This window comes from Prionailurus bengalensis, chromosome B2, assembly GCF_016509475.1.
Source record: "Prionailurus bengalensis isolate Pbe53 chromosome B2, Fcat_Pben_1.1_paternal_pri, whole genome shotgun sequence".
Taxonomy (NCBI): Eukaryota; Metazoa; Chordata; class Mammalia; order Carnivora; family Felidae; genus Prionailurus; species Prionailurus bengalensis.
This window is the reverse complement of record NC_057349.1, coordinates 18,482,486-18,508,387: the sequence shown is the minus strand read 5'-3', so window position 1 is coordinate 18,508,387 and position 25,902 is coordinate 18,482,486.

Below are 25,902 nucleotides of genomic sequence, written 5' to 3'. Positions count from 1 at the left end.
ACTTTCAGCGAGAACAGAGAAGACCTCGCAGATGCCCTGAGAGCTGCCGGCTTGATGGTAAATATGTACGTAGCCTACGTCATTCATTGTGTAATTCAAATCCAGAGTTTCATGCTCTTACATCAGCAAAGCATTACTGACGGGCTTGGAAATCGGCCTCCTTGCCTTACAATGCATTCGCCGTCAACTCTGGCCACGTGTTCTTGGGTAGGATGCGTCATCTCTTCAGCCACTAGGGTTGTTGGGCGGATTTCAAAATGTTTGACCCTTGGGGCGCCTGGGTGGTTCAGTCGGTTGAGCGTCCGGCTTCGGCTCAGGTCACGATCTCGCGGTCCGTGAGTTCGAGCCCCGAGTCGGGCTCTGTGCTGACAGCTCAGAGCCTGGAGCCTGTTCGGATTCTGTGTCTCCCTCTCTCTCTGACCCTCCCCCGTTTATGCTCTGTCTCTCCCTGTCTCAGAAATAAATAAAACGTTAAAAAAAAAATGTTTGACCCTTAGTTAATATAGTAGGCACTCGATTATAAATGCTCATTTTTGTCTTTCGTCCCGTCCCCTCTGTGACGGTTTATTTTTTATGCATTAACTTGACTGGGCCATGGGATGCCCAGAAATCGGGTTAAACAATATTTCCGGATGTGTCCGTGAGGTTGTTTCAAGAGGTTAGCACTGAGTTGAATCAGTGAACCAAGTAAATTAGATGGCCCTCCCGGGTGTGGGTGGGCCTCCTCCAACCCGCTGAGGGCACAAACAGAACAAAAAAAAAGTTGAAGAAGTTTGAATTCTCTCTCTGTGCTTGACAACTTGAGCTGAGACATCAGTCTACTTTCTCTTGCCCTTGGATGGGAACTTACACTATCAGCTTGCTCTCCTGTGTCTCAGGCCTTCAAACCTGCACTGCAATTTATGCCATCAGATTTCCTGAGTCTCCAGCTCAGACAGTAGAGCGTGGGACTTCTCATCCTCTATAACCAGGTAAGCCAATTCTTTATAATAAATCTCATTCCAGGAGGTATACGTATGTATGTAGCCTCTATTGATTGTTTCTCTGGGGAATCCTCACTAAATACATCTTATCTTTTGCCTTTTTTTTTTTTTCTCTGCTAATGTCTGGTCGCTAACAAAACATAGCCCTTGTCATGGACATCTGCTTACTCGCAGGCATCTGTTGTTTGCTGCCCAATATCCACGCCCTCTCCTGGTTACAGAGGCCCATTTTCAATTGGGTGGGTTGGGTGGCATTATCTCCAGGGGTGGGCTCAGTTCCAGGGACAGATTATGATAGGCTTACTCCAGTCATGGCAGATCATCAGCCCGGTAAAATGATGTGTTCAAGGATAATAGGAGCCCAGCAGAAGAAAAGTTTTCACTCTTTCTCTGGAACTTTAGAGTTTTCTAGAACTTTCTCTAGACTTGATCATGTGAAGATGTGGAGCGTTGGTTGCTGCAACCGTCTTACTCCATGAAAGGAGCTTCATTGTGGAGGCAGCTGACAGTTCCAGAAAACAAGGCCAAGGGGGGAACCCTCTAGACACTGAGCTCTAAAGCAAGCTGCACCCCCAGTCAAACCCTCCATGGGGCTACCAGTTATGCGAGCCAATACATTCTCTTTCTGCTGAGGCTGATTGACTTGGGTTTTCTATGACTTCCATCATGTAGAGTCCTGATACATTTTTCAATGCAAAATCTTCTCTGAACTGTTTCCACAGCATCTCCTAAACTTGGTACCTCAGGGAATCAACTTGGGCTACGGCTGCCGTAGCCATCCAGTCACCTCCATTCACACCCACACGTGGCAAAAGGTGGGAAAATCCCATCCTAATTGCATTGTTCAAGCTGCTAGAAACCCATCTTGCCTCAGTTCTGTGAGCCAATAAATTACCTTCATGCATAAGCTGATTTGGCTTCCGGGTTCTCACACCCATAACCAAAAGATTCTTCACCAAGACACTGGCAATGGCAGGCCCTCACATATGGTCGTGAATGATTTGCATAACCATCAATTCCCCAAGCACTATGTAAAAGTATCCCTGAAACATTGTCTTAAAATCTTAATATTTGACCTTAGTTTGGGTAGTTCAGTTGAGGAAAAGCAGAAATACAAACTCTGTTCGGCATGGCTTTATACAAAACCTAGCACCTTTAGTTTCCTATTTATCTTGGTTATCATGATCCTACTTGCCAGGCATGGAGCCTGATGGTTTTGCACACTCTTAATACATATTTCAATATACTTTGCCCCCTTTCCAATTTTCTAGCAAACCTCCTAAGAATTTCTTTTTCAAATGAGCGGAAATTCTGGAGTGAAATTCATTCTCTCAGCCTCGCTTGTAAGCAGAGATGCATTTAGAAAATTCTCATGCATGGGAGGTATTTTTCAAACTTGTATTCTACCAAGAGAAAATATCCTACCGCATTTCAGCTAAGCTACTCCCGTGGGGCCAGGAACAACTAAATGCAGAGAACTTCCACTTTGCATTTCCGACTTAAAATGTTCTGGTTGGTCCTCAGCTTTCAGCACTTTCCCCCCCAAATAAAGAAGACAGAAGTCCCTGGAGGACGCCTCCCAGCTTTGCCCTGGTGAGGGCAGCCTATTGGCATCTACATAAACCTGGTCTCCTGAAAAGGAAGTTGAGTTAGTCATCGCAATGGAGAACTGATCCACAAAGATCAATCAAGACTGAACTGAACATGGGGTCTAAATTATCTGACTTGGCTATCACCACAAATCACACTCCCCAGATAATTGTCAGTTTCCTGTTTCCTTCTGGGCTATGCTTTATCAGGCCACCACACCACAGGGAAGCTGATACTCTCTCCCTACCCCTGCCACGCCACCCTCCTGCTAACAGTGGGAAGATGCAGGTTTTACAGGCCCTGAAGTTTATACCATTTGAGGTCCCTCTTTCAGAATACAAATGTAAAAATAAAATTTTGGAAGTGGCGTGTGCAGGTGAAGAGCCCAAAAGCCTAAGTCTCACTCGCTTCTCAGGAAATCCACCACTGCCCCCCACTGAAGAAGAGGTGGGATCCCAAGGCATACCGTACCTCGCACGTGCAGGTGCTTCATAAATGCCTTTTGATTACCAAGAATTCATGCTTTTTCTACGTTTGTAGAGGTTTCTTTCTGTTTCATCTTGACTTTTTTGTGTGGGAAAAAAAGAGATGATTCTGTTTCCTTTGGGAATGAACAATTAGGAAATTCTCAAAAGCTGCAACAAAACTCAAGAGAGTTCTAGAATGTTCTATGTAAAAGAAGTAGTACCAACTGGATTGTCAAACCCTCTTATTTCTAGATACAGAAACAGGCCAAAGGCCATGTAGATAGCAGAAAGGTCAGGATGAAACTCCTACATTTTTGATTGTAGAGCCCACCCACACATTTTCCCATCTTCTATCTCTCTCGAGGCCCAGCCGTCTTCCAATATCCTGTGAAAGAGTAACTCTCTCTTATATGTGTCGAGAAAATGGTTTCTTCACATCTCCCCTTTAGTAAGAAATAAGATCTCAGTCTAATCACTTGCCAACTATGTGACCTTAAGATCAGTTACATAATCATAGTGACCCAATGTGTCTTCATGAAATAAAAATGACACACCTGCCTGACAAGGCTGCAGTTTGGGGTGGAAAATACTTCCTGTAGTACAACCAGTCCCAAGTGCAGACCGCACAAATGGATTTGCCCTGGTCCTTCCCAAGATACCCCAAAGAAAAGTACGGAGGGGCAAAAATGAACCGGCTGTAAAAAGAAATAGAACAGTCACCAAACAAAGGAGAGATTTCAACCAATGTCGACAAATTTCTGAAACATAGAAAGTGGATAATAGCAGGCAGATGAAAGAAAGAAATATAAGAAGCCACGTCTTCTAAGAGAGGAGAAAAGGATTAGCATCAAGTCAGCCCCACAGAATGCCAAGCCCCGAACAGGGCTCTTGGCTCAGATTCAGCAGATTCTACCCAGGTGAGATTGAGAAGGTGGAGATTAACATGATATCTGCAAACTGCGCGCACACCCCAGCCCAAATTTTCATCCTCCTCTTCTCTCCGCACCCTCATGTTCAGGCAGCAGATTATCCTTAGGGCAAAATATCCTTAACACCTTCACAAAGCCACTGAACAAACTACCTGAGGAAAGTTCCATCAGGGGGACTGGTTGGCACTCCTGAGTAAGACCTTCCCCATGAAATGAAGTATACCAATTTCCCAGTGGGAAAACCTGGCATATTTATACACACAACAGTAGGGGAAATTTAAACCAACCACCCAAGACTTCTTTCTTAGATGCAAACACACAACCAAGGACGAGGTCTGGAAAGAGTACACAGCAACCCCAAGGAAAATGACCAAGAGAGCTAAGCAAGATAATCTAGAGGAAACAGAACATTCCCAAAGCAGAGGAGACACTTTTTTCAAAATCTAATTATTCTAAAGAGGGATCTAAGAAAATAACAATAAGAAGCTATGAAGAAAGAAGCAGAAAACAAGAAATATGATTTGAGAGGATTAACAGTCTAAATTCTTAGATTAAAAGTACATTTCAGGTTTCCAAAATTCTTGCAGAATGTACACATAATAGGATGGAATAAGGCAAGAAACTGGAAAAGGAGGGACGCCTGTAGGGCTCAGTCGGTTGAGCATCGACTTCAGCTCAGGTCATGATCTTATGGTTCACGAGTTCAGGCCCTGTGTCCAGCTCTGTGCTGACAGCTCAAAGCCTGGAGCCTGCTTTGCAGATTCTGTGTCTCCCTCTGTCTCTGCCCCTCCCTCACTTGTTCTCTCTCTCTCTCTCTCTCTCTCTCTCTCTCTCTCTCTCTCTCAACATAGGTAAAACATTAAAAAAAATTTTTTTAAAGAAACTGGAAAAGTCATCCAGGAGATCGAATATCGAAGAGAAATCTCAAAAAGCTGCCAGTAGAAGCAAAAAAAACCCAGAAACATTGCAACAGATCATAATAGGGGAGAAGAGTAAAGAAAACAAACAGAGGAGCCTCTACACTGAGCAGCTTAGTGTTACCCAGCTCGTAGATACCACTTGGATTGTTAGCATATATGCATATGGTTCAGTGTCTTCCTGGTAAGTGAAAGGTCTTCTGTTCTTTGCACATTTCCATTCTAAGTGCGCGTTAGGACCGTGGTATCTTCAGGGAGCTTTATGATTACCATAATCTTCATCAGTTTTCCAAGCCTCCCATGAAGAAGCATGCATGATTTGCATGTGAAAGCAAGTTCAAGACAAGCCCTCAACTTCACGGCCCCTTTTATAATTAAATTGCCATCATATGCCCCTCTGATAGAAATCTGGGGTCACCTATGCTATGGTCTCCCCTTGACCTAGTTTTTTAAGGGATACATATTAGCCTGTCTCACTTACCCCTCAAACTCAACCATCTAAAATAGGTTATCTAACCTCTGCTCAATTTCCTTGCATTCATAGAAAGCCAGTAGACAAATCTTCCTTCATAACAAGCCAGCTACGTCTGGCAAGGGCTGAATTATAACAACACTTACCTTTGTGTTAAGGACTTGTTTTATGCGAGGCACAGGCACTTTCTATGTTTTTGCTCTAATTACTGAAGCCCTGCAGATAGATATTATTATCCCCAATTTGAAAAATGATAAAATTGAAGAGGGTTAAATAATTTGCCCAAGGGCAAGAAGTTAGTAAATCGAGGAGCAAGAATCTTTGCTCAAGGTTATCTGACTTCAAAGTCTCGGCTGCCTACATTCCTCACAGCACTGCCCTAATAACTTACATTTGCATTATGTTTTATAAGTACATTTATATTTTATCCCAGTTTTATTGTCTTAATGACCCTATTATATAGGTCATTATTCCTATTTTACAGGTGGGAATACTGAGGCCCATAGAACTTAGTGATTTGCCCTTGGTTACATGATGCATTCCGTGTCCACTGACTCTTATTACCCACAAGTGCCAGGTTTTTATTTCACTTTTCTGCTCAATTGTCATCATTCAACAAACATCGTACCCTTATGAAATGTCAGGTGTCACTACAAGTCTGACTTTTTTATTTCTGTTGCCGATGGCCTCAGGGTCAAACCCTTCGCTCAACGTCACCCTTAATCTGGCCACAACACACACCCTTCACCCCTGCCAGGTGGGTCTCCCAACCATGCACTCATGCTCTACAGTGCTTGTCCTCATCTTTAAGACCTTGCCCAGCATCTACTCCTTCCTGAAACACCCTGTTTCTTCCCTCCATCTGCCCAACTTGTCCCCATTATTTCAATGCCCATCTCTGATTCACCACGAGGATCTATCTTCCCTATCCCATAATATTTATGTTTATTCTCTTATATTTGGGGCATTATCATTCTTATATCATACCATATCACATCATTATATTCATCATATTCAACTCTTCTTATGTTTTCTTAACCCCTGTGAAGGTTTTGCGTTTTCAGACCTTTACAAGATCTTTGAACTCAAGGACAGAATCACGTTATTCTTTATACCTTCCCCACGGCCGGCACTTTGGACCTAGAAGATGCACACTTCCTAGTAAATGCTCAACAAACACCCGAGGAACTGAATGTACCGCTTTGGAGCTGTTTGTCCCCGAAGCCGGCATCTCTTGTCCCCGATGGTTGAGCGTCTCTTGAAAGCTTGCCAGGTCCTCGTGACTTTCCTTTGAGTCATTTGCTCCTCTCCCCCACATTTTCCAGGCTTATTTTTTCCACTGACCTGATGTTCTGATGTGCCCCATGCCTATTCCTCATTTGTCTTTACTTTCTGCTCTGTCACAAAAGCAAAATGTGAAATGATCCATGCTTTCATTGGCACGGCTCGGTCTTGGGGTTTCGTTCCCCCCTCGCGAAACCATTCATGTGGAGGAAGCTTTTGATCTAGGATTCAGAAACTCAGTCACATTTTACATAACCAGAAACCGTGCTAGGTGGTTATGTAAACTCTGGTTTTGACTTGAATAGCCTGAGAAGAGTCTTTACAATTTAGGTTAAAGCATGTTGTCAGCTTCCATTCATTGCTGATGGTCTGAATGTCAAAGTTATCCCACATGGTGCCGTCAAAGAGACGCATGAGTGTGTCAGGGGAGAATATGGAAAGACAAAAAAATGTTTGCTAGACCCTTTTTGTGTGTGTGTAATGTGTTGTTATTATCGTATAAGATGACTTAAGAAGAGATCGAGTTTGCTCATCTAGTTTAGTGAACAACTGCTAGAAAAGAGAAAAAATAAATAAAGCATCCTGTTACAAAGCCAGGCACAGGGTCGACATTCAGGGAAAGTGTGTTCATTTGTATTAAAATGTCCAGGTGAGTGTGCACTTCTTTAGACACTGATGAAGTAAGAAATGTTTTTGCTGTTGTAGATGACCTTGTATTTTGGCAAGGACTGCTTTCTGTGTAAATTTTTTTTTTTTTTAGTTTATTTATTTTGCAAGAGACAGCACAAGCAAGGGAGGGGCAGAGAGAGAGAGAGACAGAGGAAGAGAGAGAGAATTCCAAGGAGGCTCCAAGCTGTCAGTGCGGAGCCTGATGTGGGGCTCTAACCCCCAAACCACCAGATCATGACCTGAGCCAAAATCGGACGCTTAACTGACTGAGCCACCCACGCACCCCAAGGACTGCTTTCTATACACACATTCACTATCACTTAACAGAGAAAATTCTGAACATTTCTAGAACGAAAAGGCAACTAGAGAGAGAACATAAAGAAACGACAACTAGAGGCAGCAAATAAAGAAACCAAGGAACCAAAACACAAGCTGACCTAAGTCCACACAAAAGTATCAGTGAGCTACCTTCAAACCCAAATTTCCTGTCTTTGGTTTCTGTCCCACTTGTAATGGGTTTAGGACTTTGCTCTTCAACACTATATATTTGGCTTCCCTAGAAAACTCCATGCACATGTAGGCTGACTCGAACTCTTGTCAATAAGCTTCCATTTAAGGGCCACCTGGGTGGCTCGGTCAGTTAAGCATCTGAGTTCATGGGTTCGAGTCCCGCATCAGGCTCTGTGGAGGCTGCTCCGGATTCTGTGTCTCCTCCTGTCTCTGTTCCTCCCCTGCTCGCTCTCTCTCTCTCTCTCTCTCAAAATTAAATAAAGATATAAAAAAAATTTTTTTTAAATAAGCTTCCACTTAAAACAGTTGGCCCATTCATTTTTCATAGGACCATATAAGTGTCATATGTGATAGTTTTGTGCCATGCCGATTGATATTTGGTCAAGGCACCGTGAAGGAGGTAATCTACATGCTTTCTCTCTTTATCTGACAATGCCTAGGTCAATATGACCCCAGTTAGAGCTTGCCAATCCTGGGGACAAAATTTGCACCGTGATGAGTAAGAGGGGTCTGTGCTTTTTGTATTTTGAAGGGGGCATGGAAGGCTGCCTACCATCCCTGAGATTCTACCTGGTAATCTGGAATTTCAAGAAATTTTTCAGCCTGATTAGTAGAGTGACCTCACTAGTGCCTCCTGGTCAATCACCTTGGTCAGTAGGAGTTGTCTTTCAAAAAAGGAAACCTCCAGTCCCTACAGAAATCACTGAAAAACTTTTTTAGAGCTAATAATATGGGGGTGTTATGCTAAGTGAAATAAGTCACACAAACATACAAATACCACACGGTTTCGCTTATACGTGGAATCAAAAAACAGAACAAATGAACAAACAAACAAAAAAACATACAGACTCTTAAATACAGACAACAACGTGGTGGTTGCTGGGGATGGGGCACTGGAGGTGGGGGTGAGAATTGTTAAGATGAATCCATTGTTCGCCTGAAGCCAATGTAACATTGTATGTCAGTTACACTTCAATAATAGAACAAAGGGTTAAAAAAAAATCTTCCCATCTGAAGTTGTTCAATTTAAAAGCAACCACAAAATTTGCAAAGCAAAAGATGGATAGATTTGACAATACGATATTTAAACTTCCTTGTATCAAACGGAAAAAATAGTAATAAATCCACAGATGGAAAAAATATTCAGAATTACTATGTCAAAAAGATGGTTGATATTTCTACTATATGAAGAACTTACATAATTCACTAAGAAAAACACTAAGATACCAATAAGTAAGTAGATTGAAGATACAAATAATTTTACAGAAGAGGAAGCTTAGCAACTATAAGCATAAAAGTTATCAACCTCACAAATTATGAAAGAAATTTGGAGGCGCTTGAGTGGCTCAGTCGGTGAAGCGTCTGACTTCAGCTCAGGTCATGATCTTGCGATTTGTAGGTTCCAGCCCTGCGTCGGGCTCTGTGCTGACAGCTCAGAGCCTGGAGCCTGCTTCAGATTCTGTGTCTCCCTCTCTCTCTGCCCCCTCCCCCACTTGTGCTTTGCCTCTCTCTCTCTCAAAAATAAACACACATTGAAAAAAAAAGAAATTTAAACAAAAAATATAAACCATTTTTTCTCATCACACAGCTATTTTTTGAATAGCAATACTCAGTAAGAGTTTGCTTAAAAAACACCAATGCCATGTATTTCTGGCACGAAAATGTCTTATTACAGCTTTGGAAAGAATGTCAACAGAAATTATTAAGGATCTAGTATAACAATTTTATTTCTGATCCATACCAAGGAAATAATTTAGAGTCAGAGGGAGAGCAACGTGCAGATATGGTTACCACAGTGTTCTCTAAGGCAGGGATAGATGGTATAATTTAAAATATTTTTCAGCTTACAAAAAAAAAAATCGAGACTAGTTAACACGCGCCCAAAATTATCCTAACGGTCAATATGATTACATCACTGGTCCACATAAAAATCCTACTAGGTTGATGTTATGTGATTGTCTCATTTTACAGATGAAGGAACCAAGATGCAGAGAGGTTCAGTAATTTGCTCAAGGTCAAACAGTGCGTGGTAGTGCTCAAGGTCAAACAGTGCTGGGAAAACCATTACTGAACTAGTAACCCATATGCCCTCTTTCATTATGTAACAATGTCATCGTGAAGAACTTGGAAAACCACAGGTAAACCTCACAAAATGTATGACTACCCATAATAATCAGAAATAACCAGCATGTCCCTGCAGTAATTTTGATACACATGTATAAAATCCTAATTATACAATTCTGTCTCACGCTGCATTTATCTGACATTATGGACTTTTTTCCGTTTTTCCCCACAAATTATGCTCTGCGTGATATCGTAGCATGTAATGTATGCGGCCACTTAGTTTGCCTCCACTTTTAATTACTCTATTTACTGACACAATAAACGTCTTTATACCTCAATTTTTGTCTGAGCTGCTGTTTTCTAGGAACAGAACGTGCTGGTGTGGGAGACATACGCCTAAGAAAAGTATACGGTTTTAAGTCTTCAACACAGATTTTCAAACCGCTTTCCAGAAAACGTGGTAATCAATTTATTTTTTTTTTCTTAAGACTATCTGATAATTCCCATAGTACTACAGCCTACCGATATCACTTTTTGAAATCTTCAGTAGAGTTAATCTAACGGGTTAAAAAATAATATCGGTGGCCGTTCTACTTTTCAGTTCTTGGTCATGAACATTTATCATATATCTAATGGCCACTTATTATTTCTTCCTCTGTGCAATTGCTTATTCATATTCTTTGCCCATTTTTTACTTATTTGGAAGGTCACTTTCAATCATATGAGCTCTTTATGTATTAAGAATAGTATTCCACTTACACTGCCTTTTTATTACCTATATTTTTAAAGCTTTTGCTTACTTTCTCTCTTATTTATAAACAAAAACTTTGAAACATATGAGCTCTTTATGTATTAAGAATAGTATTCCACTTACGCTGCCTTTTTATTACCTATATTTTTAAAGCTTTTGCTTACTTTCTCTCTTATTTAGAAACATAAAAACTTTGAAACATACTATACTAAGCATACATTACATACATTATGCTACGTTTATCTGATGAGATATCATTCACTGAAGAAAATATTTTGAAAAACTTTAAAAACTATGGCAAAATGTTTGTTTCTGGTGTCACAGGAAAAGAAATAATGAGTTAGATGTTCGGCATCATGAAAACTGAAAGCAGTAATATGCCTAAAGAGACTGGAAGAAAATAAACTGTCAACAGCAATGATTGTTTTTAGCATGGAGATTTTTTGTGTTTTGTTTTTTGGTACGGGGCTAGTATTTTCCAAGTTTTCAATGGTTAGATACCATTTTTGCAAGAAAAGAAGCAATGAACTTGAAGAAGAGGGTAGAGAAGAAAGATGACATACACAAAAAGGAAAAGAACGAATCTTACCCTCACCCCCCCAGCACCGTCCATTGCTAAGAGCTCTAGAAGAGCTTCTCCAGGGAAGGTCAAGCTTCTCAAACTTGAATGTCTTGCTCTGCACAACAGCTTGGCTCCAGGACAGGTAAGCACCGTGCAAGGCCGGAACACAAGACGATTGTCCCTCCCCGGCCTTTTCTAGTCCTGACCGAGGAGGAGCAGGACCCCATCTCCTCGCAGACCAGAGGGGCTGCCTTGACCCCAGAGCACAGTGGGGCTGGGGTTGCGTTCCAGCACTCTGGGATGCCCAACTGATTCCCAGCTGAGGGAAGTCGTACCCGAAGCCACAGATCAAAGCAGGGCACCTGCCTCCTGGGCCTGGAGGCTGCAGGTGAGCAGCTGACTCACACGGGGCCACACCTTCGCCAGCTGTTAATCATCCAGTTGCAACAAGGAGAGAAATATCAGGCAGCTGGGATTTATACCCCTTCGAATTAGTTTTCCAATTCTCTTTTGACCAAATTCCGTTTTACCTTATCAGGGTAGTACAGCCCTTTGTGACAGGACTCACAAAGACCTTCTTAGTTTAGGACTACAACCATACTCTTTCTTTTTTTTTTTTTTTTTAAGTTTATTTATTTTTGAGAGAGAGAGAGTGAGACAGAGAGAGGGGGAGACAGAGAATTCCAAGCAGGCCGAGAGGTGTCAGGGCAGAGCCCGACGTGGGGCTCGAACTCCTGAATCATGAAATCATGACCTGAGCCAAAATCAAGTCAGATGCTTAACCAACTGTGTCGCCCAAGAGCCCCTCTTTCTTTCTTTCATCCTTCCTTTCTTTCTTTCTTTCAATTTACTGTTGAACTCAAAGCATTTCTCCAAAAATCATGATGTTCCTCAAAGAGAAGAAAGGTAGTTAAGGATAGGAATTTTATTTTTCTTTTTAATGTTTACTTATTGTTTTTTCAGAGAGAGAGAGAGCACAAGCAGGGGAGGGGCAGAGAGAAAGGGAGACACAGAGTCTGAAGCAGGCTCCCGGCTCTAAGCTGTCAGCACAGAGCCTGACATAGGGCTCGAAATCATGAACCGTGAGATCATGACCTGAGCTGAAGTCGGACGCTTCACCGACTGAGCCACCCAGGCGCCCCAAGGGTAGGAATTTTGATCTCTGTGCTGCTGGTAACGGCATTTTCGACCCAGGCTGCACATTAGAAACACCTGAGGAACTTTACAAATGACTGATGCATCAAAGGTTTAAAAGCAACCCAGAGTTGGGAGCCTGGATGGCTCAGTCGGTTTAGCGTCCAACTCTTGATTTCTGCTCAGATCATGACCACCCGGTTCATGGGATCGAGCCTGACATATGAGCTCTGAGCTGACAACGTGCAGAGTCCGCTTAGGATTCTCTCTCTCCTTTTCTCTCCGCCCCTCCTGGGCTCACATGTGCTCTTGCACTCTCCCTCTCTCTCTCTCAAAATAAATAAACTTTTTTTTTTTTTTAATAAAAGCACCACAGGGTTATTCTAGTTGCAGCCACGGTTGAGAATCTCTAGGAAAACGTGATGCATTAAAGTAATTTGGGTAAAGAGAGCTAAATCCACACGGAGGGTTTGAGGAACAGATCTGGTACCTCTCAGAGCTGGAAGGAACATTTATAAATGTATAATTCTGTTCATTTATTTAACAGATGATGAAGCAGGGGTAAGAGTGTAACATGGGGGCAGAGGCTGTGCAACAGGCAGCAAATACCAAAGCTGGGTCTCAGATACCAGCTCTCCGGGGCTGGTCCACCACTTTCCACCACTCCAAGCTACATCCCTATTTAAAATCATCTTCAGGGCGCCCGAGTGGCTCAGTCATTTAAGCGTCCAACTTCCGCTCAGGTCACAATCTCGCGGTTCATGGGTTCGAGCCCCTCATCGGGCCCCGCACTGCCTGTGCGGACCCAGCTTGGGATTCTCTCTTTCCGTCTCTCTCTGCCCTTCCCCCACGTGCACTTTCTCACTCTCTCAACTATAAACAAACTTTTTAGAAACATAAAGAAAGAATAAAATCGTCTTCCCCATTTTCAAAGACAGCCTAGAGAGAGTTAAATCATCTTACCCCAACGTTCCGTCACTCATACGGGATGAGGCACAGCTAGATTGAATAATATAATGGCAGCCTAAGGCCCTAAGCCACAGCCCTAACATCCTTGCTATTAATAGAACACTGTTTACCGTGGACTGGAAGAGCTTTTTAATGGAACTGGTACATGGTGCAGAATAATGTTCAATCAGTGGAAGATTGAGAAAATATGAGGGGGAAATTTGCCGCAACTCTCATTATTAATTTGTAATGGGTCTTTAATACAGCAACAAAGGGAAACGTCTTTGACTACCTGTGAAGCCACTAGAAATAATGAGAGAAAATCAGTGCGCTAAACAGCATTTTCAAGACAACCACTGGAGTTGGATTTAGTGGTGACAATTCTATCAGAAAGAAACCGAAAACGAAAATGCTATCTTTCACAAAGCGCATGGCCTAATGCTAAAAGTATTAGTAGAAACCCAAAGGAAAGTTCTGACGATATAAAGTCACCGTGTGATAAGCCATACAGAGAAAGACAGATACCATATGGTTTCACTCTTATGTGGATCCTGAGAAATTTAATAGGAACCCATGGGGGAGGGGAAGGAAAAAAAAAAGAGGTTAGAGTGGGAGAGAGCCAAAACATAAGAGACTCTTAAAAACTGAGAACAGGGGCGCCTGGGTGGCGCAGTCGGTTAAGCCTCCGACTTCAGCCAGGTCACGATCTCGCGGTCCGTGAGTTCGAGCCCCGCGTCAGGCTCTGGGCTGATGGCTCAGAGCCTGGAGCCTGTTTCCGATTCTGTGTCTCCCTCTCTCTCTGCCCCTCCCCCGTTCATGCTCTGTCTCTCTCTGTCCCAAAAATAAATAAACGTTGAAAAAAAAAATTTTTTTTTAATTTAAAAAAAAAAAACTGAGAACAAACTGAGGGTTGATGGGGGTGGGAGGGAGGGGAGGGTGGGTGACGGGTATTGAGGAGGGCACCTGTTGGGATGAGCACTGGGTGTTGTATGGAAACCAGTTTGACAATAAATTTCATATATTTAAATAAATAAATAAATAAATAAAGTCACTGTGTGAGAAGTTTATCAGTAAATGAAGAGACCACGATCGATTCAATGACGTAAAGTTTAATTGGTAATTGATTACAACTTTATAGAGTGGAAATAAAGGAATCGGTAAAAAAAAAAAAACACTGCATGGGAAAAAACAAGAATGGATAATTTGGTGATTTAGATGCGTATTTACACGGGAAAATGTCTCAGATCCTCTGGGATGATAAAATGTCTGTTGAAAGAAACATAAAAGGAAGATGATGGGAAATTTAATAAACCCAAATTATGGAATGTGTTTTTTTCCAGAGCACAATTTGGTTGTGGTTACGTACAATAGATAAAGAAAGATCAAGAAACGCGATAGAAAAAAAAAAAGAGAGAGCAAGTTTAATCTTCGTGCTGAAAAATATCCAGTAAACAGGCAGTAACATTTACTTTTAAATGGGTGTTCTCCTTTGCATGCATTCACATCTTATTAACATGAAAGACTAGAGAGATAAAGCGAAGGAGTGAAGCGTATTTAATGCACATGGGAACTAGCATTGGGGGTGGGAGGGCAAGACTGTGGGGTGTGGGCGCGTTCGATTTATGTCCCACAAACCTGTCGTTAAGTGATAGGCACAGAGAACAAAACTGCTCTGCAGCTGGAGACAAGTTCAGCAGGTTTCTGGACCAAAGAGGCAACTCACGGAAATGCCAATCTATCCACAGTCAACTCTTAGTCAAATAGTGTAGATGACAGATCTGGAAGGACCCACTGAAAGCCCAGTTGAAATATTTAGTTGCAAAAGAACACCAACAGAAAAATACAGCTCAGGGGGCCACGGACTCAGAGATGGTCCTGAGCCAACTCAAGGGCACGTGCTGACGGGCCGGTGGGTTCTGCCTCCCCACCATGGTTGCCGCAAAATGGAGCCTTCCCACAGCTGTTTGGACCAGCTTGTGGCACATTGTTGTGTCTGTTAAATATAATTAAGAACTGCTTGCTCTAGGGGAAATGAAGGATTTGATTAAGGGGGAGTGTTTCTTCTTCCTTTCTTCTTTCTTGCTTTTGTTCAGCCTTATCCAAATTTTTTTTAACTGTTTCTTAAAACATGTCACGTTCTTGGGCAATTTTCGCATTTTGTTATAGACAACCAAATGCCAAAGGCACATATTTATGGCGTGTGAGGAGTGTGTGTGTGTGTGTGTGTGTGTGTGTGTCTGTTGATGTGCGGAGATGAAATAAAGGAGACTTAGAAAGGGGAGCTCATCCCCAAGTGGTTTATTTTGGGCACCACCCCCCCCCCAAAAAAAAAACAACAAAAAAAGAAAAGAAACTCATAAAACCAAAACTGACTGCAGGAGATTACGAAGAACTGTGAGCAAATGCCAAGCAGAGTATTCCCCAGGCTCTGAATGGCATTAGCACTCCGCAGCCATAATTTCTTTGTTAACAAGTCAACCCCCCCCCAGTCGTGTCTGTGGCTTCTGGTGTGTCACAATCATCTACCACTACGAACGACCGCGGAGGGTGGGCTGGGGAAGGAGGATACATGACACCAGCCATCAATCTTTTACAAACCACAAGTTCGAAAAGAGCACCGGATTTACGAGCAAACAAGTCTGGGGAGCCCCCAGCCAAGGAGTGCAAGATCGAGGGTTTGGGATGACTGTGAACATGTCTGAGTCAAAGAATAAGAAGGGGGAGATGACATGACAAAATAGGTCTTCCTTCTGGACTAATCATTCCGATCAGTGTCCAACCTGATTTCAAGAGTATTTCTCAGCTCCTTTTTCCTTTAAAGTAAAAATCAAATAAATGTGACATGCCCGTAAAAGTGACCAATACTTGGAGTGTGCTTATAGTTAACTAATATCCCAGGAAGGACACTGATATTGACTTGATTCTTGGTGGGGGTTCGGTTGCGTATTTGATGGATCCACTCTGTGGCTTGGGCAGGACACAGTCTCGTTCAGTAAATACGAGGGCATTGAATTGGTGGCATTCTCCATGGTGGTTTTTCTTTAACCATCCCTTTCCTTCTCCTCTATTGTCCCCTCAATTATCAGACGCTCTTGGTACATGCCCCCAAATGTTTTTAAATCAGCCTTTCCTTTCCCATGGCCAGAACTGCACCTGCCCCTCAAATATGTGATGGCTCAAATATCGCAATACCTACCTAGCCAGTCTCCCAGCTTCTGGCTTATCCGAGGACTCCTCCTGAGCATTCTCAAGCTCAAAAAGCTCTCAATCACTTTCCAGTGCCCTTGGGACAAAGCTCAAATCCCTTTGCTGATGTTCTGGACCTGTCACAAGTCCTTCTCATCGTGTTCCTCCAAGTGTTCAACACACCTCAGAAGGAACACTCTGCTTGCATCAGGCCGACGTCCTCACTGGTCTTTGTAGCAATCTGAGTATGTCTACCAGTGTAAATTTGCTTTGTGCCACTCACCCACTCGGCCCCACCTGGCATGGGCTCCATTCTCCCCCCTGTTTATCCTTCTACCCTCCTTGGCTTTGGCATCATATCCCACCTTTTCCATTGAACCTGACCTCCTCCCTTCCTCTGGAGGTAGACTCTCAGAAGACTAGTAGGTCTTTACTATCTGTTTCATGATCACCACCCAGTCCAGGCCAATAGTGTGATCTCCTCTCTGGAGGGCTGCCACGCCTCCTTGAGCTCTCTCCATTGAAATCCTTGCTTTCATTCAACAATCGTTGATTGAAGACCTATTTTGTGTCAGGCACCATGAAAGATTACATGCATGGTAAGATACATTGGAAAGAGTCTGTCTTAAAGGCTCTCTTAGTCAAAAGGAAGGAGGTTATAATGCATTATGCTTCATTTGGTACAGCATATTGACAAACATATGCATATGATCTTTCTTACTGTTAGGCTCATCAATTCCTGAGGCCAGGGACTATACCATGGACTTCTTTTGTGATCACTATTAGCCTTATTGAGCATATATCTAGCCTTTGAAACACACCTTTTGCATGTTGTTGAATGTTTCAGTAACAGATTAGGGCTCAAAATTATCTAGACAATTGTCTCAACATCCCTCCATTCTGCAGAGAAAAAAAAATCAGGTCTAGAATGAGACTCATATGGGCATAATATCTCTGAAAAGATCCACAAGTAACTAGTTGCTTCAGGAAAGAAGTAGTTGGCCAGAAAAATGGGATAAGAAGAACGTTTGTCTATGAACACATTTTTGTACTTTGGAATTTTGTACCATGTGAGTGAGTTATTTACCGCAAATGAAATTAAGTGATGCATTCTACTCAACACAGTTTCAGTGAATCAACGGGGACAAAACTAAGACGCCAATTTTTTTCCGCTTCTATTGTCCTTTTGAGGACGGTTGGTAAAGGATAACTTAGAAAATCTTTACAATAGACACAGATGAAAAAAATCATAGGAAGAACGCAGGTGAATCCACGATGCACAATGACGTTTCAAAAATAATTCTTAACTCTCTTTTTTCTGATGGGTTTGCTTCTCTTTCTTCCTGCGTCTATTTCCAGCCCGGATGTAAGTTTGACCGCAGAGACAAAAGGGAAAAAAACCCCTCAGGCTTGGCATTAGCCACCTCTGTTTTGCCGGCCCTGATGCTTTCTGACCCACTTTGAAAATGACCAAGAGCAGAGTCTCTAGAGTGTCCATCCCATGAAGAAAGCACTGCTTTTAGGGTGCTGACCATGACGTTAACACGGTCAGCGGACAAGAATTTAGTTACACGACATAATACCGATTATATCCTTTTCTACACATCCACCCAACAGTTGGTAACCTTACTTTGTCAAGAAACAACAACATTTTTATATGGGTATTCTTTGTGCGAGCAACAGGAGGTGATTTTTTAGCAGGACATCCCTTTTAACAAAGCACCGGGTGCCCAGATTAGAGGGAGCTCACCATCATACCCTCAGAGTTGTTAGTGAAAATTAAGAACTGCCCAAACTCTACGGAATATCTATTAGCTATGCGTTTCTCTTTTTTAATTTTCTTCTGTGAAAATCACAGTCAACCCACTTGTGATCATGTTCCCACTGACATGCCTGGAAACTATTAAAAACAGATGTCCGGACCCAGCTGCAGACATCTGCGGGTGGAATAATCCTGGTTACATCATAAACATGTCTCTGTGCACAGAGGATACGGTCCCTTCAGGTGTCTTTTTTCGGTTTTCTTATAATACCGAATATATAACCTCCAAATCATAAACTCAAGGCGACTTCTTTTTGTATTTGCTTTGTCATTGTTTTTTCTGTCATTTGCTTTAACTGGTCCTGAAGTACGAGCTCTTACCTTGCACTGTTGAGTCCTTCCTAAAGATTGCAGTCAGACCACACATTTATACACTGAAACTAGAGATTTGTCTTGTGTACATTACCCACCCTGGAAACACCAGATCCTACTTTGTTGCATCCAATAAATATTCTATTATTAAGGAAAGGAAGGGGGGGAGGATAACTATATTTAAAGCAAGTTTTACTTGCCTTCACCGTCATTGTGAATCTGGTATCTGGTTACTGGTTTTTGTTGTTTTTTTCGTTTTTAATTTGGTTACTGCCCCTCTGGTATTTGCAGTTTCTGAAATTATATGAGCCAAAGCAACTTTGGTCCTAATTTTTTTTTTTTTCATAATAGGGAAGGTATGTCTGATTTTCTTCATGCTATCAGAACACAAGAGTAGGCTTTGGGCATGGGTAAAGGGTAATGATTGGAGAATCCCAAAGTATTGAATTGTCTGAAGAACTATTTAAAACTGAGTGATACACGGTGCTACTTACTCCTACGTCATGGAAGTTTGAGAACTTCCATGCTGACCCCTTGTTTCCCAACTGCCTTGGGGGAAAGGATTCTAACTCATCCCATTTTGGAAGGAATGGGTTTTAACCAGCAAGTGCTGAGATCTCCAGAGCAAGATATCAATGAAAGATGAAATGAATGGTTTTCTCTTCTCCTTCCCCCTTCCCCCATCTGCCTCCACCCAGTCTTTCGCTCCCAGGAACCCACGCGTGTTGAAGGCCTCTGTGTTCTTCTCCGGCAGCAGATCCGGGAAGGAGCGAGCTAGAGGGAGATCGCAGTGCTGAGGGATTTGGAGCCTCCTGAGTGTGTGTGGCAGGCTTACCGGGAACCACAGCTTTGCCCAGGGCTCATGTGTGCGCCCAAGCCGTGCTGAAGTGCTGAGCCAATGGATGGCCTAATGTAACCAGAAGGCCTCACCTATGCCTGCTTTCGTGGGTTAATGTCACGGTAACTCTCCAGGCTGCCCCTAGGGGCGCAGAGCACAGTACAGAAGAGGCCTTCATCTTCTTTTCTCCAGGCCCAGGGAGTTACCTAGTTAGGTTTGTGGCAATTAAGCAAAAAAAGAAAGAAAGAATGATCAAATCATCAGCTCTAAAAGAGATAGGAACGGATATGTATGATGTTTACTTCCACTATTTTTCTGTTTTCAGGAGATCCATTAAAATTTAGGGAAAATACCTTCATTCATTTTTTTAAGTACACAGATAATTACTGATTATGGTGTTAATATCCTTATGATCTTTCCAGATTTTGCTTTACTTAAGATCCAGACCACCTTCACACACCCTTTGGTATAAAGGATCACAGATGAGTAAGGACAAACGTTTTGGTTATTTCACAAGCTGAATAAGTAAACAAAGAATAATAATTATAAGTCATCAAAAATTTATTTTGAGACCATGCAAAGAGAGACAGCAGCTAAAGAAGAAATACACTGTGGGGGTGCCTGGGTGGCACAGTCGGCCAAGCGTCCGACTGTTGATCTCAGCTCAGGTCATGATCTCACAGTTCGTGAGTTCGAGCCCTGCATCAGGCTCTGCATGGATGATGCAAAGCCTGCTTGGGATTCTGTCTCTCTTTCTCTTTGCCTTTCCCCCACTTGTGTGAGTGTGCTCTCTCTCCATCTCTCTCTCTCTCTCTCTCTCAAATAAACTTAAAAAAATTAAAAAAGAAATAAATTGCCTCGGACAACAGGATGAGGATGAAAACATTTTTATGAGATTTTTTTTAATATGTTGTTTGAAGTCTTCCAGATCAATATTTTCCAGCCTCTATGATTCCCAGTTTGGTCCCCTCTCTTCCTTTTCCCCATTGCCCTTTGTGCTTTAGTACACACACTCCCAAACACTCTTAAATCAGAAACATCTACTGGCTCCTGGACTCATAGGATTATACCAAAATGCAAAGGGAAAGAACCCAATCACACTGAGTTTGTCAAAATTGACCTATGAAACTCATAACCTAAGTGATAGTCAGGCACACCAAAGGTTTTTATTTTAAGAGCTGGGTTTTTGAGTTTCAATAGACTAAGCCTATTGAAGCACATAAAGTTTATGACATAAACAACAAATTGGAAAGAGTATAGCTGAAAACTGAATTACAGCTCCGCTGACAGAGGTAGGAAATTAGGAAAAGAGAACAGTAAGGTCAGATGCTGATGGGGACCTGCAAGAAACTTCTCTATACCCTGCGCTATGCCCACCCTGAAGCTAGACGCTGGGGGGAAGGGAACTGATAGATGCTCCACATAGATATATGAGCAAAGAAGAGACTGGGATTCCTGAAAGAAGCCAAGAAAGTTGAGAAACCCCAAGCAGAAGTCACCTTTACCAGCATAGTGTGGCAGCCAAAGAGGGAAAATGGCAGCCCGCCTCCCCTTGCCCCGCCCCTCCCTCCATGTCTCAGCCCGGGAAAAGTGTGAGAGAGCATCCAAGGGTTTTCCTTGCTCTCTTACTTCCCAAAGAAGCAAAGGGCTGAGAAAGCCAGGAAGCCAGAAGGGGAACTTCTAAATCAATTTGAGTTTAACCTGCCAGTGTGGACCAACAACCAGACACAATGGTGGGGCTATACACAGCTCAAAGAATGCTTCAATGAATAGACAATGAACACAGAGGACCAGACGCCCCTCCCCTCCAATTCACTGACAATACACAGCCCTCCCCTACATTTCCAGATACAGCCCCAGGGAGAATTTACCCCTGGTTGACTAAATTTTAGTGCCTATCATTAGGTGGAATAAAGATTCAATTGAGAAATTAAGTGGAGGGGTTTTTTTTTTAATTATATTTTTTGCACACTTAAGTGTGTGGATAGTGAAAATTATATCCTTGCTATGCTATAGTAACAAGAAAATAATAATATATAATGGCCACGTAATAGAGAATATTTTAAAAATCTTAATACCCTGCTGAGCCTGACTAGGTTATCCCTGGTAGGTCACTCTCGTGGTTGTGTAAGAAATAAGATTGATAAAATTTAAGTAATAATATAGACATCTAGGAATTTTTATCTTATTATTCTTTTATTCTAATTATCAGGTTTTTCTTAATTATTGAATATGAAATATAAATATGAAATTATTCTGGGCTGAGCACCAAAAAAAAAAAAAAAACAGAAAGTAGAAGAAATGAAAAGCAACTAGGGTCGCAGGGAAAGAAAAAAGTAAGAGCTACATCTCCATAGCTCAGAGTAACATAAAGAATGAATACCTCTGGGGCACTGGGTGGCCCCGTCAGTTAAGCATCCGACTCTTGGTTTTGGCTCAAGTCACGATCTCACAGTTCATGAGTACGAGCCCCGCGTTAGGCTCTGCGCTAACAGGTGGAGTGTGCCTCAGATTCTCTGGCTCCCTCTCTCTCTGCCCCTTCCTCGCTTGCGCACATTCTCTCCCTCTCTCTCTCTCTCCGTCTCTCAAAAATGAATAAATACACATTAAAAAAAAGAAGAAGAAGAACAAATACCTCCCCAGTGATCTTGAGGACTTCATAATAGTCAACACTGAATAAATGTTTTTGAATAAATAGCTATGTTTCTATGGTGTATCCAAAATCACTCATAATTTTGCTCCTTCTTCTTCCTCTCCTTCCATGAAAAGAAAGCAATAGTTGAGCCCCTTAAATTCTCACTCCATGTTCTACATTCTCAATATTTCTACATGGGCTAATTATTTTTTATTTACTTATCCATCCATTTAACAACGATGCGCTGAATGCCTGGTAAGTGCCCAGCACTCTAGGGTAGGGAGAAGTTGGAGGGAGAAGCAGTCATCCTAAATGAAAGTGTCTCACTGAGGTGGGGACATTGAGGAGACACCTGAAGGAGGTGAGGAGGTAATTTCGGGAAGAGCGCTCCTGGTGGAGTAAACATTAGGTGCAAAAGCCTTGAAGAGGAAGCATGCCCGGTGTGTTCATAGGGCAAGGCCACCAGTGTGGCCGAGGCAGACAGTACATTGGAGAGAGAAGTAGGAAATGAGGTCACAGAAGTAATGGGAACCAGATGGCAAGGCCTGCAGACCACTGTGAACACGTTGGCTTTTACTCTGGAGGACGGTATGCAGAGGGGTGACGTGATCTGAATTACATCTTAACAGGACCACCCTGGCTGCTGGCTTGAGAACAGATCGAAGGGTGCAAGGACAGAGATGAGACAGAACAGTAGAGCTGCTGAAATAATTCAGAGAGATTCTGGTAGCATGGATGACACCAATAGTCATGGAGGTAATAAGAAATGATCAGATTCCAGATGCATTTTAAAGATAAAACTAGTATCATTTATGTATGGATTAAACGTGGTGAGAAAAAAAGGAAGTCAAAGATGATTCTGAATTAGAAGAACCAAAAGTTTGGGGCACCTGGGTGGCTCAGTTGGTTAAGCATCCGACTTTGGCTCAGGTCATGATCTCGTGGTTTGTGAGTTCGAGCCCCACATCAGGCATTGTGCTGACAGCTTGGAGCCTGAAGCCTGCTTCAGATTCTGTGTCTCACTCTCTCTCTGCCCCTGCTCATGCTCTGTCTCCTCTCTCTCTCTCTCTCTCTCTCTCTCTCTCTCTCAAAAATAAATAAACATTAAAAAAAAATTTTAGGGGCATCTGGGTGGCTCAGTGGGTTAGGCAACTGACTTCAGCTCAGGTAATGATCTCACAGTTCTGTGGGTTCAAGCCTCGCGTCAGGCTCTGTGAGGACAGCTCAGAGCCTGGAGCCTGCTTCAGGTTCTGTGTCTCCCTCTCTCTCTGCCCCTCCCCCACTCACACTCTGTCTCTCTCAAAAATAAATAAATATTAAAATATATATATATATAAATTTTTTTTTCAAAAGAAGAACCAAAAGTTTGCAGTTACTATTAACTATTAACTGAAGAAGAAATCTATCTGAGGGCAAAGATCAGACACTTAGACACCCAAAGGGAAGAGTCAAGTAAGCAGTTGGCTATGGACCCAGGCTGGAGATATAAATGGAGGCTGATGGGTGTATTAATGGATTTAGACCCATAAGCCTAAGTGAGATCATCAAGAAAGTGAGTTTAAAGAGAAAAGGATGTGAAGATCTGAGCCTTAGGGAACTTCAAATACCAAAGTTCGAGAAGATGAGAAAGAACAAGCACTGTGGCTTCATTTGAGGTTAAGAGTAAAACCAGAAGAGGGGATAATCCTGGAAACATCAGAAGGAAACTAATCACTTAGGAGATGGCATTGATACTGGCTGCTGGTTACCCTTTGAGAATCTGCTGCTCTTGAGTGACCTTGAGTTTTCATCCGAATTGTCATAAAAGGTGTGAGGGAGCAATGGGTAAAACCCAGGACCTGACTAAGCAGGTAAGATGGATAAGAGATCTCTGCATAAAAATGGGGGTCTGAAAACTCTGCAAGCCAAGAATTTATTTGTCACAAAACTAAATAAACAAACAAAACTCATAGATAGAACAGACTGATGGCTGCCAATAGAGAGGGGGTTCGGAAGGTAGGCAAAATGGGTGAAAGGGATGAAGAGTTAGAAACTTCCAGTTATAAATAAGTCATAGGGATGAAAAGAACAGCACGGAAAATATAGTCAATAAAATTCTATGAACTTCGTATGGTGACAGATGGTAACTAGACTTACTATGGTGATCACTTTGTAACGTACATAAGAGTTGAATCACTATATTGTACACCTGAAGCTAATATGATGTATTTCAATTATATTTCAATAAAAATAAAAATTAAGAGGTTGCGGCAAGATGGCGGCTTAGGACGCTGGGCTCACCGCACGTCCTGCTGATCACTTAGATTCCATCTACACCTGCCTAAATAACCCAGAAAACCGCCAGAGGATTAGCAGAACAGAGTCGCCGGAGCCAAACGCAGACGAGAGGCCCACGGAAGAGGGTAGGAAGGGCGGCGAGGCGGTGCGCGCTCCACGGACTGGCGGGAGGGAGCCGGGGCGGAGGGGCGGCTCGCCGGCCAAGCAGAGCCCCCGAGTCTGGCTTGCAAAAGCGGAGGGGCCGGGCGGACTGTGTTCCGACAGCAAGCGCGACTTAGCGTCTGGGAGGTCATAAGTTAACAGCTCTGCTCGGAAAGCGGGAAGGCTGGAGGACAAAGGGAGGGAGAGCTGCTGAGCCCCCTGACAACAGAGCTCAGTTTGGTGGGGAACAAAGGCGCTCGCCAGCGCCATTTCCCCCGCCCATCCCCCAGCCGAAATCCCAAAGGGAACCGGTTCCTGCCAGGGAACTTGCTCGCTCCGCGCAAACACCCAACTCTGCGCTTCTGCGGAGCCAAACCTCCGGCAGCGGATCTGACTCCCTCCCGCTGCCACAGGGCCCCTCCTGAAGTGGATCACCTAAGGAGAAGCGATCTAAGCCTGCCCCTCCTGCCCCCGAGCACCTTGCCTACCCACCCCAGCTAATACGCCAGATCCCCAGCATCACAAGCCTGGCAGGGTGCAAGTAGCCCAGACGAGCCACACCACCCCACAGTGAATCCCGCCCCTAGGAGAGGGGAAGAGAAGGCACACACCAGTCTGACTGTGGCCCCAGCGGTGGGCTGGGGGCAGACATCAGGTCTGACTGCGGCCCCGCCCACCAACTCCAGGTATACACCACAGCACAGGGGAAGTGCCCTGCAGGTGCTCACCACGCCAGGGACTATCCAAAATGACCAAGCGGAAGAATTCACCTCAGAAGAATCTCCAGGAAATAACAACAGCTAATGAGCTGATCAAAAAGGATTTAAATAATATAACAGAAAGTGAATTTAGAATAATAGTCATAAAATTAATCGCTGGGCTTGAAAACAGTATACAGGACAGCAGAGAATCTCTTGCTACAGAGATCAAGGGACTAAGGAACAGTCATGAGGAGCTGAAAAACGCTTTAAACGAAATGCATAACAAAATGGAAACCACCACAGCTCGGCTTGAAGAGGCAGAGGAGAGAATAGGTGAACTAGAAGATAAAGTTATGGAAAAAGAGGAAGCTGAGAAAAAGAGAGATAAAAAAATCCAGGAGTATGAGGGGAAAATTAGAGAATTAAGTGATACACTAAAAAGAAATAATATACGCATAATTGGTATCCCAGAGGAGGAAGAGAGAGGGAAAGGTGCTGAAGGGGTACTTGAAGAAATCATAGCTGAGAACTTCCCTGAACTGGGGAAGGAAAAAGGCATTGAAATCCAAGAGGCACAGAGAACTCCCTTCAGACGTCACTTGAATCGATCTTCTGCACGACATATCATAGTGAAACTGGCAAAATACAAGGATAAAGAGAAAATTCTGAAAGCAGCAAGGGGTAAACGTGCCCTCACATATAAAGGGAGA